Source organism: Ursus americanus, chromosome 22, assembly GCF_024610735.1.
Source record: "Ursus americanus isolate L20-20 chromosome 22, mUrsAme1.1.p, whole genome shotgun sequence".
Classification (NCBI taxonomy): domain Eukaryota; kingdom Metazoa; phylum Chordata; class Mammalia; order Carnivora; family Ursidae; genus Ursus; species Ursus americanus.
This window is the reverse complement of record NC_142148.1, coordinates 18,263,531-18,278,396: the sequence shown is the minus strand read 5'-3', so window position 1 is coordinate 18,278,396 and position 14,866 is coordinate 18,263,531. Positions and strand designations below refer to the sequence as shown.

Below are 14,866 nucleotides of genomic sequence, written 5' to 3'. Positions count from 1 at the left end.
AGTACGAGAACAAGTTATCATCCAGAAGAGAGGCACAGACCATGAATTAGAATTCTGGACAAAGCTGAAATGGACAAAAGATTCAAATGACAGAAGAAAACCACTTCCAGAATGGAGAGGCCTCAGAGAAGAAACAAGGAGGAATTCCCAGGATCTCACACAATCAGCGATCAAAGAGGGTCACTGTGCAGAAGGAAAGAGAAAAGAGAAAATAAGAACTCCAAGAAAGCAAGTTAAACAAGCAGATTATGTGAAAGGGAATCCAGCAGAGTTTTGATTTTTTTTTTTTTTTTTGGCAGCAGAAAGCCCAGAAATAAGGCAATGTAAGATATAAGACCTCAAAGAAAAAAAAAAAAAGATGAACAAATCAAAATGCTTCAAGCTGTCATCTGTAAACAAACAAAATGATGCCACCCCACAGACCAGGTGTCCTGTCACTCCTCTGCCACTGAGCCATCTCCCAAAACAGCCACCTGCATTTCCTCAGCCCCTCCTGACTCCAGAGTGAGCTGACTTAGGAACTCTGTGGGAACTGGGCATGCTCACATCGCTACCAGTTCTCTAACTGAGAAAACCAGGGGCTCGGTTTCTTATCCCACTGGACCTCTGGGTGGCCACTGCTGGCCATTGCCCCTTGTTGGAAATCATCTCTTCCACACGGCTCTTGTCTACTTCTTCCCTGCCTCCTCCTCTAGCATCAATTTGGCATTCTGGTCTGATTTGCAATCCCATTGACTAGCTTAGTAACGATGCCTTGGCGCCTTAGTTTTCTGGCCCACAAAGTAGAGTAGCAATAATTTCCATACACAGGCTATAGAGAAGATAAGAGCGGCCATCTGAAAAAGCTCTTACCACCCTGTGTGGGACATGTACTACAGTGCTTAGTACGTCTCAATCTCCTGCACATAAAGAACTAGTCCTTGCCCAAAGACCACCTAACCCCTTTTATTTTCTGTCTACATGGTCCACCTGTGGGTTCATGTCTGTTCTCATGACTCTGACCGTGTCCCACCCCTTTATCTCTAGCCTTTACATCAAACCCCTGACTTTCTGACCCATGTTTCCAACTGCCCCTAGATATGTTTCCCTAGATCTCTTCAGGGGTTCTTAAATTCAACAAATCCTAAAATAAACTCTTCTTTGTCTCTCTCCAAATGAGTCTCTGCAATCCCCTCAGCACCCTTTACCCCACTCCATAAGTTGGCTAATATTTCCACCACCGTTATCACCTTCCCTAAAACAAACCAACAAACCTCTCAGTCATCCTCTCATTCCCAATCTCACCTGAGACAGATACTTTTTTAGACACTGCTTCAAAACACCTCATGTTCTCTTCTCCATCACCACTGCTGCCAACTTGTTCAAACTCCCATCACCTCTTACCTGGATGACTGCCAGAGCCGCTTAACTGACTTCCTGCAGTCCGGGCTTCACACCATAGCCAGGTATCTTCCTAAAAACAAACCTGAGCATGGTACCCCCTGCTTTAAAGCCTCTGTGATGCAGCCCACGGGATCCAAACGGAAACTTGTTGGTCAAGCACTCGAGGTGCTTCACAATGTGGCCCAACGTCCCTTTGTTCAGCCTCACCTGCAGTTAGACTTTGAGGAACTTGGGCGCCTTCAGGCCCTAGCCCTTTTGCTTTATCCTCTATCTCACAAAGCTGAACTGGTACAGAAGCTGCAGCTCCCAGGACGCCTTCACTGACTCACTAAACGTGACTCCCTCCCTCCTTCCTCTGTGTCTCCAGGACACCTGACACATCACATCTTTTGCCATTGTTACTTTGCATGCGTGCCACCTCCTCAACCAGAAAGGGGACCTTGAAGGCAGGGTCAGAGCCGCCCTTCTCTTCGGCTCTCCTGCACCTACCTCAGCGTCCACCCAGCTCAGAGTGATGCTCAGTGGTCATGAGCTAACGGAAGTCGGGAAGAGCAAAATACTTATTAGGACCAGGCTGAAGCCCAGAAGAATGAGTACAGCTCAAAGAACAAATGTAAAGTGTGAAAGGAAAAAATAAGGGGGTAGATAAGGAATAGGGAGAGGGGATGCCAAAACAGGGAGAAACCGAGTTTCCTTTTATGGAAGGAAAGAAAAGTTCCTGCTTTTGCTTTGATGATAGTAAATAAATATAGAAACAAAAGTTATTTCTGGCACTAAGAAAACTCAAAAGATTGGTCACCTTTAAAATTTGTTTAAAAGTTGAAAGGAAAGAAAAAACATTTCCCCAAAACAGAAGATGTAACAGAAAAGAGACAACTAAGAAATATAAAAATCAAGAAACAATTTATATATAGAAAATATAACAAATGCAGCAGCAACCGTGAATTAAAGAGGATAAATTTAGATGTAAGTCATAGATTCTTCAAGATTGGTTGAACAGAAGACAAAATCCAACAATAGTCTGCTTGAAAGAGATAAGCTCTGAAATGACATTAATGAAGTTAGAAAATATTACAAAATCACCACACAAGCTATCTATGGACAATGAAAAGAACAGAAGACAAACACTGCTTTGAGTATTGTCAAGAAACAAAAATAAAAACAAAGCACACACCTAGTAACATTGAGAAACAACCAAAAAAACCTAGAGAAACATTTTTTTTTTAAAGAAAGTAGTTATTTTGAAAGCAAAAACCAAAATACTTTGGAAGGAACCTTAAGAAATGGACAGGAGTTGCTGCCTAGGAGAGGGAATTGCCTGCTGTGGAATAGGAGTAGGAAAACGATTCTTCACTGCCTCTTTTTTACTTTAAAAGTTTTATGTTTCTTTTTTTTTTTTTTTTTAAGATTTTGTTTATTTATTCGACAGAGATAGAGACAGCCAGCGAGAGAGGGAACACAAGCAGGGGAGTGGGAGAGGAAGAAGCAGGCTCATAGCGGAGGAGCCTGATGTGGGGCTCGATCCCATAACGCCGGGATCACGCCCTGAGCCGAAGGCAGACGCTTAACCGCTGTGCCACCCAGGCGCCCCATAAAAGTTTTATGTTTCTACTAAAAGTTTCTGTGAAGAGACTAAAAGTGATACTATGGTAAGTTTAATTTTTTTTAAAAAGAAAGGCATGAAGTTGGAACAACCGGACATAAAGAAAGGCAATAAAATTGTAGGGTAGTAGGTTGTGTTTATTAAATTTGGAGGGGCACCTGGGTGGCTCAGTCAGTTAAACATCTGACCTTTGATCGCAAGGTCATGGTCACACAGGGCATGGTGCCTACTTTTAAAAAAAACTAAATAAATGGATTTTCTGTTAAAAATGTAAAATTCTAGGGGCATCATTTGTAACAACATGGATGGACCTAGAGGGTATAATGCTAAGTGAAATAAGTTAGAGAAAGACCAATACCATATGATTTCACTCATATTTTCAATTTAAGAAACAAAACAAATGGACAAAGAAAAAGCGAGACAAACAAACAAAAAAAAAACCCAGACCCTTAATTATAAAGAACAAACAGATGGTCACCAGAGGGGAGGTGGATGAGGGGGATGGGTGAAATAGGTGATGGGGATTACGAGCACACTTATCATGATGATCACTGAGTAATGTATAGAATTGTCGAGCTGTAGGATACACCTGAAACTGATATAACACTGTATGTTAATTATACTGGAATTTTAAAAAATTATTAAAGAAATAAAAAACAAAATTCTGATGCTTATGCTTCACCCTAAATTGTCTCAGAATCCCTGGGGGTGTGACCAGGCATTAGTATTTTATAAAGCTTCTGAGATGATTCTAGGGTACAGCCAAGTACAGATACTGCCGGCACATGCTTATATGTTTAATTATCTAAATATCTAAGAAAATACAATGCAAAAAGTGTAGCTGTTGGAGATATTCGCAAATGGGAAGAGAAAGATTGCTATAAGGGGACAGGAGTTCAAAAGAAGAAACCTGAAAGGGGATATAATTACCTACTGTGCAAATGTCTCCAATACAACGCAATTTAGGCAAAGAAGCAGGCAGTTGCCCAAGTTATTGGAGGGGGACATGACACACGGCCACAAGAAAATAATGGCAGCAAGAGGTAGTTAGTCTCTGCTCGAGTGCTACTGAGGACAGGAAGCATGACTGAGGATTCAACAGAGGCTGAGATGGAACAGGATTACTGCATACCTGGACGAGGTTAGATGTGGGATGAATTCCTAGAAATGCAATTGCAGAGTCAAATGGTATGTACCTTAAAAGCGAAAGGTCCATTTTAAACGATCTTAAAGGTGAAACAGAAAAAGCATGATGTGTAAAATAAATAAAACATCATACTTGATAGGTAGGAGCAGAGCAGGCCAAATGAGCTCAGCTGGAGCGAGGCAAGATGGCTCAGGGTTACCAGGTAGTAAGTGCAGAGACTAACGTAACAGAGAATTCCTAGTGATTCCAATTTGGCTTTGCCCTTCCTATTAACTTTGTCCCCTCAGCAGAAACCTAAAGGAGAAAGAGGGCAGGAGCCATGTGGCTATCTGAGAGGAAAAGATTTTTTTTTAAGATTTTATTTATTTATTTGACAGAGAGAGAGTGAGCACGACCAGGTGAACGGGAGAAGGAGAAGCAGACTCCCCGTAGAGTAGAGAGCCCAATGCAGGACTCGATCCCAGGACTCTGAGAGCATGACCTGAGCCTAAGGTTTAATCCACTGAGCCACCCAGGCACCTTGGAAAAGACTTTTTTTTTTAAGATTTTATTTATTTATTTTAGAGAGAGAGACCAAGTGTGAGTGGCAGGGAGGGGTAGAGGGAGAGGAAATCTCAAGCAGACTCCACATGGAGCCCAAAGTGGGGCCCGATCCCACAACCCCTAGATCATGACCTGAGCTGAAATCAAGAGTAAGACACTTAACTGACAGAGCCACCCAGGTGCCCCTGAGAAGAAAAGATTTGAGGTAGGAGCATTTCTGGATTGACTGGGAAAGCAAGGAGACCAGTGTGGCTAGAACAGTTGGTGTGAAGGTGAGCACTAGAAAATCTGTATAAAGTTCACTTGTGAATATGCTTGTCTTATGCCATTTCTAGCTTAGAGGATTCACATACAAGGCCACTAAACTTGTTTTTACTCAGCCTACAACTCAAAGTTAAAGAATGAGCACGCTGGAAGGTATCATATCTAACAGCAGCCTTGCGGCAATTCACCGTAAGGCAGGAAGTTCCAGAAGCTACAATAGTAGAAACATATCCACGGACTGTGTGGCCCCAGACTTGTGGAGGAGTGATGCTGCCATGGAGTTGTCTAGGTCAGGATGATGTGCACAGAACTTCCAGCATCATGTACCACCAATGGCTCTGACTCCATTTCTTCCTTCTTTCTTTCCAAAAATTTCTACTCAGCACATTGAAGAAAAGTTCTTAATTTTATAGTGAAAAATAATGCAATAGATTTCCTTCGCTTAAAAAGCTTTAACAACAGCAGGAACAACAACAAAACCCCAAAGTCTAAGCACAGCTAAGTGGCTTAATAACAGAATAAATCGAGTTCACAGCTCAATAAATAAATAAATGACCCTAAAAAACCTTAAGTAGGGCACATCTACTTGAACAAGTGAAGGCTAGGTCTATTTACATTGATTATTTGCCAGTCTGCTTTGTCTTTAGTATTACATTCAACATTGAAAAATGCTTCCTATTCCAGAGGGCAGCCTGAGCGTATGGCTTGGAAAACTGGTATTCAAACGAGGGTTCTAGTTGTTCAAGTCAGTCATTTAATAAAACGAAAGTTTAAGTCTCACACTCGGACTAAAAGTTGGTCTCAGACTAAACCTGCACATTACAGACACAATACGCTACTCAACTTCTGTAACCCAGCAGTCAGCCTAAGATATAACAAGTTCCATCACGTGATCTAAGAAATCACCTGAAGTGTATATTCAATGCAGATTTTTAGATTAATCAATAAAAAGAAGAATCATTTGATCAAAGAGCTCAGCAATAAAAATGGAGGGAGGAGAAAATAAAGAATGTTTATCAACAATGGAGGACTAAATTTAGCTCTGAAGACTTAGGTGTTAGAAGTCCTGGTATCTGATATGGCAGGAAACTTGTTAAAATTCAGAAGCATACTGTTTACCCAGGAAATATGCTGCTTCCTCCCTTCATTGGTCTCTCCAGTTTCTCCCTTCGTTTCTCGCAGCCCCGTATGCATCTGGAAAGGTCCACTCCTTGCTTCTGCAGCTGCAGTTCAGTCCTGAGAAAGAAGCAGCATACCATCACTTTATGAGAAGAGATAAAGTACCTTCTAGGAAGCAGAGTTATCCAAGCTCATCAATCTCCTTTCCTAATTCATTTCCACCACAACTATACACAATAGAAAAACCAAGGCCGGGGGAGGAGAGGAAGGAGAGTAAAAAGGAGTTGTACAAATACAAACTAGCAATTTGAAACTATAAAAATGCTAGTAGAGACTGAAAGAATATAAATGGAAATAAGGCAAACTCAATTCTCTCTGATAATAGATCAGAACAAGATGTTTCATAAAATATGTAATTTTAGATGATTCATAAAATCAGTAATTTTAACACTCTTTCCACCAATGAGTTCTCCTGTCCCTCCTGAAGCTAAGTTTGAGATGGCTTAACAGAGATGAAAAAATTAACCAACGTGTGGCCTTACAACTCCAAGAATGCACACCATTAAGAATGTGCTGTTTTCTGATGCTCTTCCATTCAAAGCCCTGGGGCTTTCCTGGCATGGATTTTAGTGATACAGAAAATGGTCTAGACTGTGAGTTCAGGCCAAGGAACCATGTTATCACCATCTTTGTTTCTGACCCTTACCCCGATGTTGTCCTACTCTGCCTAGTGCCAACGATAGGCACACAGTAACTCTCAGCGAATGCATGAGACAGCAATGAAGTGTTTTTAACAAACCACTAGAGACGTTTCATGTAATTTTAAAATTTCTCGGGAAACAGTTGAAAAATCATTGCTTTTGAATTATTTCTTTCTTTCCCAAAGCATTCTCTTTGGTTGAGATGCCCATTAGCAGTAGAGTGGCCCTAAAGTGAGTATACCAGAGGCTCACAGAACTTCTGATAGAACAGTGCATTGGCACACAAGAGAGGGTCAGAACTAGAAGTGTCTGTTAATGTAAACAAGTCTGCCCCCACCAAAGCAGCTCCTACTCATCTTCCACCATTATTCTTCGGTCTTTAATGTTCAGATCTCGAGCTTTTACTCTGTGTCAGACACTGTTCTAAGAGCTTCAACTACATTAACTCATTCAATCTTTATAACACCCGTATGCCACAGATTTCATTATTCTAATTGCCTAGGTGAGGAAACTAAGGCACAGAAATGTTCAGTAAATTGTGCAAGGAAATGCACTATATGCTGCTGTTCAAAGGCGGGGTCCCCAGGCCAACAGAAACCCACGGTAAGCAGCGGCGTCCTCTGCACACCTCACTTTCTTCTACTGCTCATGGGAGAGTAGCACCATGTCCAGTTAAATTTGCTCTTGTGGGAAATTTTCCTAATTAATAATTTATTGAAAAACTTAACTTTGAATTCTCCACAACTTAAAAACCGATCTCTTATTTTAAAACGTTATCCAGTGAACATAACAAAAAGGACACCTTCCGGGATTCATATCTGGGATGCAAGCGTGGTTCAACATTTGCAAATCGATCATCGTGATACATCATATCAACAAGAAAAGACTCAGGAACCATATGATCCTCTCAATTGATGCAGAAAACGCATTTGACAAAATACAGCATCCTTTCCTGATTAAAACCCTTCAGAGTGTAGGGATAGAGGGTACATTCCTCAATCTCATAAAAGCCATCTATGAAAAGCCTACAGCAAATATCATTCTCAATGGGGAAAAGCTGGAAGCCTTTCCCTTAAGATCAGGAACACGACAAGGATGCCCACTCTCGCCACTATTATTCAACATAGTACTAGAAGTCCTGGCAACAGCAATCAGACAACAAAAAGGGATCAAAGGTATCCAAATCGGCAAAGAAGAAGTCAAAATGTCTCTCTTCACAGATGACATGATACTCTATATGGAAAACCCAAAAGAATCCACGCCCAAACTATTAGAAGTTATAGAGCAATTCAGTAATGTGGCGGGATACAAAATCAATGCTCAGAAATCAGTTGCATTTCTATGCACGAATAATGAGACTGAAGAAAGAGAAATTAGGGAATCCATCCCATTTACAATAGCACCAAAAACCATACGTTACCTTGGAATTAACTTAACCAGAGACGTAAAGAACCTATATTCTAGAAACTATAAATCACTCTCAAAAGACACTGAGGAAGACACAAAAAGATGGAAAAATATTCCATGCTCATGGATCGGAATAATTAACATAGTTAAAATGTCCATGCTACCCAGAGCAATCTACACTTTCAACGCTATCCCAATCAAAATACCGATGACATTTTTCAAAGAACTGGAACAAATAGTCCTTAAATTTGTATGGAACCAGAAAAGGCGACGAATCGCCAAGGAACTGTTGAAAAGGAAAAACAAAACTGGGGGCATCACAATGCCAGATTTCGAGCTGTACTACAAAGCTGTGATCACAAAGACAGCATGGTACTGGCACAAAAACAGACACATAGACCAATGGAACAGAATAGAGAACCCAGAAATGGACCCTCGGCTCTTTGGGCAACTAATCTTTGATAAAGCAGGAAAAAGCATCCAGTGGAAAAAAGACAGTCTCTTCAATAAATGGTGCTGGGAAAATTGGACAGCTACATGCAAAAAGAATGAAACTTGACCACTCTCTCACACCATACACAAAAATAAACTCCAAATGGATGAAAGACCTCGATGTGAGACAGGAATCCATCAAAATCCTAGAGGAGAACATGGGCAGCAACCTATACGACATCGGCCAAAGCAACCTTTTTCATGACACATCTCCAAAGGCAAGAGAAACAAAAGATAAAATGAACTTGTGGGACTTCATCAAGATAAAAAGCTTCTGCACAGCCAAGGAAAGAGTCAAAAAAACTTAGAGGCAGCCCATGGAATGGGAGAATATATTTGCAAATGACACTACAGATAAAAGACTGGTATCCAAGATCTACAAAGAACTTCTCAAACTCAATACACGAGAAACAAACAAATAAATCAAAAAATGGGCAGAAGATATGAACAGACACTTTTCCAATGAAGACATACAAATGGCTAACAGACACATGAAAAAATGTTCAAAATCATTAGCCATCAGGGAAATTCAAATCAAAACCACACTAAGATACCACCTTACGCCAGTCAGAATAGCAAAAATTGACAAGGCAAGAAACAACAATTGCTGGAGAGGATGAGGAGAAAGGGGATCCCTCCTACATTGTTGGTGGGAATGCAAGTTGGTACAGCCACTCTGGGAAACAGTGTGGAGGTCCCTTAAAAAGTTAAAAATTGAGCTACCCTATGACCCAGCCATTGCACTACTGGGTATTTACCCCAAAGATACAGACGTAGTGAGAGAGGGGCCATACGCACCCCAATGTTCATAGCAGCATTGTCCACAATAGCCAAATCGTGGAAGGAACCGAGATGCCCTTCAACAGATGAATGGATTAAGAAGTTGTGGTCCATATATACAATGGAATATTACTCAGCTATCGGAAAGAACAAGTTCTCAACATTTGCTGCAACATGGACGGCACTGGAGGAGATAATGTTAAGTGAAATAAGTCAAGCAGAGAAAGACAATTATCATATGATTTCTCTCATCTATGGAACATAAGAACTAGGAAGATCGGTAGGGGAAGAAAGGGATAAAGAAAGGGGGGGTAATCAGAAGGGGGAATGAAGCATGAGAGACTATGGACTATGAGAAACAAACTGAGCGCTTCGGGGGGGTGGGGGAATGGGATAGACTGGTGATGGGTAGTAAGGAGGGCACGTATTGCACGGTACACTGGGTGTTATACGCAACTAATGAATCATCGAACTTTACATCAGAAACCAGGGATGTACTGTATGGTGACTAACATAATAAAAAAACATTAAAATAAAAAAAAAAGGACACCTTCCTAATTTTGTGGAAGTCAAAAGCAATAATTATTATAAGCTGAATACTCACATTTACCCACAACTTCAGCTTATATTTATTCCAGATGCTTTGCTATGCTTACCAGATCCCTTCTAACTTTGAAATCACCAAGCCCTTGCTCAAACAAGGCATTTATTCTTTCACACTCTAGCTTGAGTGGGACACGATGCTAATGGTGCCAAAAGCTGTGGGTTCTATCCACTACAAACCAGTTAGCTTTGTTTGCTTCATGTCCACAAACTCTTAGCCTGGATGGCACATTCTGGATCCTATAAGAAATCAGGTGGGAGTGTGCAAGACAACTAGCATAAATACATCTGCTGGAGAAACAAGTCCACAAATAACACAGGGGCAGAAGGAGAACTATGGGACAGAAGCACCAATTTCATTATAAAGAAAAACTTTATGATAATTGGCAAAGCACTTCTGCGTTTCTGAGAAGCTCTTCTCAATGCCAGATATTTTGCCATAAAGTCCTTCATTCAAAAAACAAAAAAGTCATAAAATAAGAAACTTAAGATTTTTAGTTTTTGCACCAGCTCTGCTTGATTGACCTGAAAACAGAACTTCCTTATACCTGACACCAATTGCACTGGCAATAAAAAACATATGTGATGGTTGATGATTTCAGAAATTGTCACAAAAATCTCTAGCAGTGCAGCACAGCAAACCACTAGAAAAATCTTATTGCAATTGCATGTACATAGCTTAGCTTCTTTTTTTATTATTATTCATTTGAGAGAGACAGAGAGATTGCGCGAGAGCAGGAGCATGGGGGAGGGTCAAAGAGAGAGGGAGAAGCAGGGAGCCCGCCCCAGGGCTTGATCCCAGGACCCCGGGATCATGACCCAAGCTGAAGGAAGACACTTAACTGACTGAGCTACCCAGGCACTCCTCTTTTAAAATTACTCTTAATTTTCATAAAACCAAAAGCTGTTCCATCTCCAAATAATATAAAGTTATTTTAAACACAGTTTTTCAAGTTAAATGAAGAAACTAACCAACATTAGTCCACATCATATTTTAAAACAACCCAAGGACCATTCTAGGAGTTTTACCAGCTTCTACAAATAAAAATGGAAAAGCAAAACTATATTTCTTAATTGTTAATTTAGAAGGAAACCCACTTGGGATCATCCGCCTTCAAGTTTTCCTGCCCACAGCTGGAAAGAACTTTCCCAGTGGACAAATGCTGTAAAGCACATGGGTTCCAGTAGTCACAAGGTAACTATGACAGCAAAGCCACAGTTATTTATGAGATCATAAAAACGGTATGATGTCATTTTAAAAAATTCATATAATATAAAATCAACCATTTTAAAGTGTACAATTCAGTGGCATTTAGTATATTCACAATATTGCACAACCGTCACCTCTACTGGTTCCAAAGCATTTCAGTCATCCCAAATTGAAACCTTGTACTCACTAAATAGTCACTGCCACCCCCCTGCCCCAGTCCCTGGCAACCACTAATACGCTTTATGTTCTTACGGATTTACCTATTCTGGCTATTTCACGCAAGTGTAAATCACACAAAAGGTGACCTTTTATGTCTGCCTCCTTTTACTTAGCATGATGTGTTGAGGTTCTTCTATATTGTAGCATACAACACTACTTTATTCCTTTTTAAGACTGAAAAATATCCCATTGTATGGATATATCACATTTTGCTCATTCATCCACTGATGGACATTTGGGTTGTTTTCACCTTTCCCTACTGTGAATAGTGCTACTATGAACATTTGTGTACAAGTATTTGTTTGAATATAGATCTTCAATTACTTGAGCGTATATACCTAGAAGCAGAATTGCTGGGTCATATGGTAATTCTATATTTCACTCTTTGAGGAATTGCCAAACTGTTTTTCATAGTGGCTACATCATTTTCCATTCTTACCAACAAAGCGTGAGGGTTCCAATTTTTCCACATCCTCACCAACACTTCTTTTCTGTTTATCATAGCCATCCTTATAGGCATGGAATGGTACCTCGCTGTGGTTTTTTATTGGCATTTCTCTAATGACCAATGATGTTGAACAACTTTTCATAGGTGTGTTGGCCGTTTTTATATCTTCTTTGGAGAACTGCCCAATTAACTCTTCGCCCATATTTCAACTGGGTTGTTGGTCTTTTTATTGTTGAGTTGTAAGAGCTTTTAATATATTATGAATACTAGAGCACCCATTAGATTTGCAAATGTCCTCTCCAATTCCCTAGATTTTCTTGCTACTTTCTTAATAGTGTCCTTTGATGCACAAAAGTTTTAAATTTTGATGGAGTCCAATTTAGCTATTTTTTTCTTTTGCTGCTTGAACTTTTGGTGTCATTTCTAAGAATCCATTACCAAATCCAAGGTCATGAAGATTTGCCCTTATGTCTTCTCCTAAGAGTTTTGGATGTTACAATTAGGTCTTTGATCCATTTGGAGTTACTTGTAGTATATAGTGTGAGGTTGGGATCCAACTTCATTATTTAGCATGTCAATGTCCAGTTGTCCCAGCACTATTTGTTGAAGAGATTGTCCTTTCCCCTATTGATTGGTCTTGGTACCCTCATCAAAACTCAACTGACTATAGATGTATGGGTCTACTTATGGATTCTCAGTTCCATTCCATTGACCTACAGGTCTATCCTTATGCCAGTACCACATTGTTTTATTGTAGCTTTTTTAAAATTGGAAAGTATGATTCCTCCATTATCTTTCTTTTGTAAGATTGTTTTGACTATGCAGAGTCCCTTGCAATTCTATCTGAATTTTAGGATCAACTTCTCCATTTCTGCAAATAAGGCTGCCAGGATTTTGGTAGAAACTGCACTGAATCTGTAGATCACTTTGGGTAGTACTGCCATCTTTATAATATCAACTCTTCCAATCCATGAAGATATTCCATAATATCTTTCTGTTCTATGATGTAATTTTAACTTAAAATGTTCATGATAAGGTAATGCAATAACTTCCTTTAGTTGTCTCTATCTCTACAGTAATCTATTAACACCCTAGAGTAACTCACAAATATGAAATTTACACTTGCCATAGAGAGCCCAATATTCATATTCCAGAGAAGGAGTGTCAATTATTCAGGGTCTTATTGTTTTCTTTTGCCTACAGAAAAGGCAAGAACAAGGATTTTCATTTCCCTCACTTAAAATTAATTTTCATCATTTTTAATTCCTAGTAGAGGAATTTATACACAGGAACCTTGGATGTTCACTGATAAGTTAATAGGCTTCATTAGAATGGTATCATGAACTTTCTTCCATAGAGTTCAAATCCCAAAAAACTGATTATGAAATATTAACGACTTTGCCAAAGCATGTGCTCAAACAAACTTGGTTATTTAGACCTTAAAGACTGGTAGGGAGAGGAGAAAGACTCCAAAAGTCTTTTCTCTAAATTTTTTTTTGCTAAAACCTATGACAATACAATTGTTTGAAGTTATAAATGTAACTTGGGCCGGACACAATGTGTTCTTTCCTTTTTTTTTTTTTTTAACAGATTTTATTTATTTGAGAGAAAGAGAGACCACAAGCTGGGGGGAGGGGCAGAGAGAGCAGGGAAGCAGACTCCCCACTGAGCAGGGAGCCCGACACAGGGCTTGATCCCAGGACCCCAAGATCATGACCCGAGCCAAAGGCAGACGCTTAACCAACTGAGCCACCCAGGCGCCCCTGTTCTTTGCTCTTATTTCAAAATTATAACTGAAGATAACATAGCAACCCAGGAAAAATTACTGTGGCTTTTTCTAAGACTACTCACTAATTTCAAGGAAATTACATATCCCGCACAAGTAAAGGTCATCATAAGACCAGTAGATGATTAATCTGATGGGCAGGGTCGCTTCAATTCCCATGTTTGGTGTCAAGTTTTCAAAGCTTCAATTTACACCTCCTCTCAATATATGGGTCACATGGGACTCATGGTCCATGGTGATCCCAGAAATATCAAAAAGAATTTTAAGAATCAAACCAGAAAATTCTGGGTTTTTTTAAGATTTTATTTATTTGACAGAGAACGAGAGCACAAGCAGGGGAAGCAGAAGGAGAGGGAGAAGCAGGCTCCCCACCAAGCAGGAAGCCCAATGCAGGGCTCGAACCCAGGACCCTGGGATCATGACCTGAGCTGAAGGCAGACGCTTAACTACCTGAGCCACCCAGGTGCCCCTTCTATCTGGTTTTTAAATAAACAACTAGCAACCAAATCCTGGGGAAAAGACACCCAATTCCATGTATTTTGTCATCTATAATGAAATCAAAGGCAATAAAAATATCTTCTGGCAGGTGCTCAGGGTCAGTGCCTTGGCAGGGAATGTTAGCTAATGCAAAAGTTAGAAAGTCTGATATTTGTTTTGTTTTTTAACCAGAGAGTTTAAGTTGAAGAGGGCAAGGAAAAAGGAGGCAAGGAAAAAAAATAGACCTGAACAAGAAATGAGGGGCAGAAGATAATCAGATAAGAACCTGACACAGTGAGGTAGCAGACAGACAACAGCCCAGGGAGGGGGAAAGCTGGCCTCCCCTACAGGGAGTAGACTCCTTGCTGGCTCAATCTGCTGCCAAGTGTCAGAGGACCTTTTCAGCACAGTTACCAGCAAAGCTGGTCAGTATAACATCCGTGATTGACTCACCACCCTTTGTGGCAAGAGTTTTGCCATAAATTCTTCTATAACATGGCAGGTGGAGGGCACCCTGTCCTTTGGTTCTGCCACTGCCTAATGAGGGCCCCCACAATATCCCATCCTCTAAGAGTGTTTTCAGCAAGCTAACTGAATAACTGTATTTCTCCCTCCACACTTCCTCAGCTCTGTTTGCACTGTTAACCTGAACTCTGTGTCAAGATTCAGGAGACAGATGGATAA

The 14,866-nt window shown here is 40.3% G+C and overlaps 1 protein-coding gene across 5 annotated transcripts in view; it reads right to left on the bottom strand.

Annotated features, from left to right (window-relative positions):
• ZHX3 (zinc fingers and homeoboxes 3) overlaps positions 1 to 14,866 on the bottom strand; it is a 122,693-nt gene that overhangs the window by 51,607 nt on the left and 56,220 nt on the right. For all 5 annotated transcript variants that reach the window (XM_045804630.2, XM_087853580.1, XM_045804631.2 and 2 more), the window contains exon 2: positions 6,060 to 6,176. The gene's annotated coding sequence lies outside the window, so the exon portion shown is untranslated. The remainder of the gene's footprint in view (positions 1 to 6,059; positions 6,177 to 14,866) is intronic.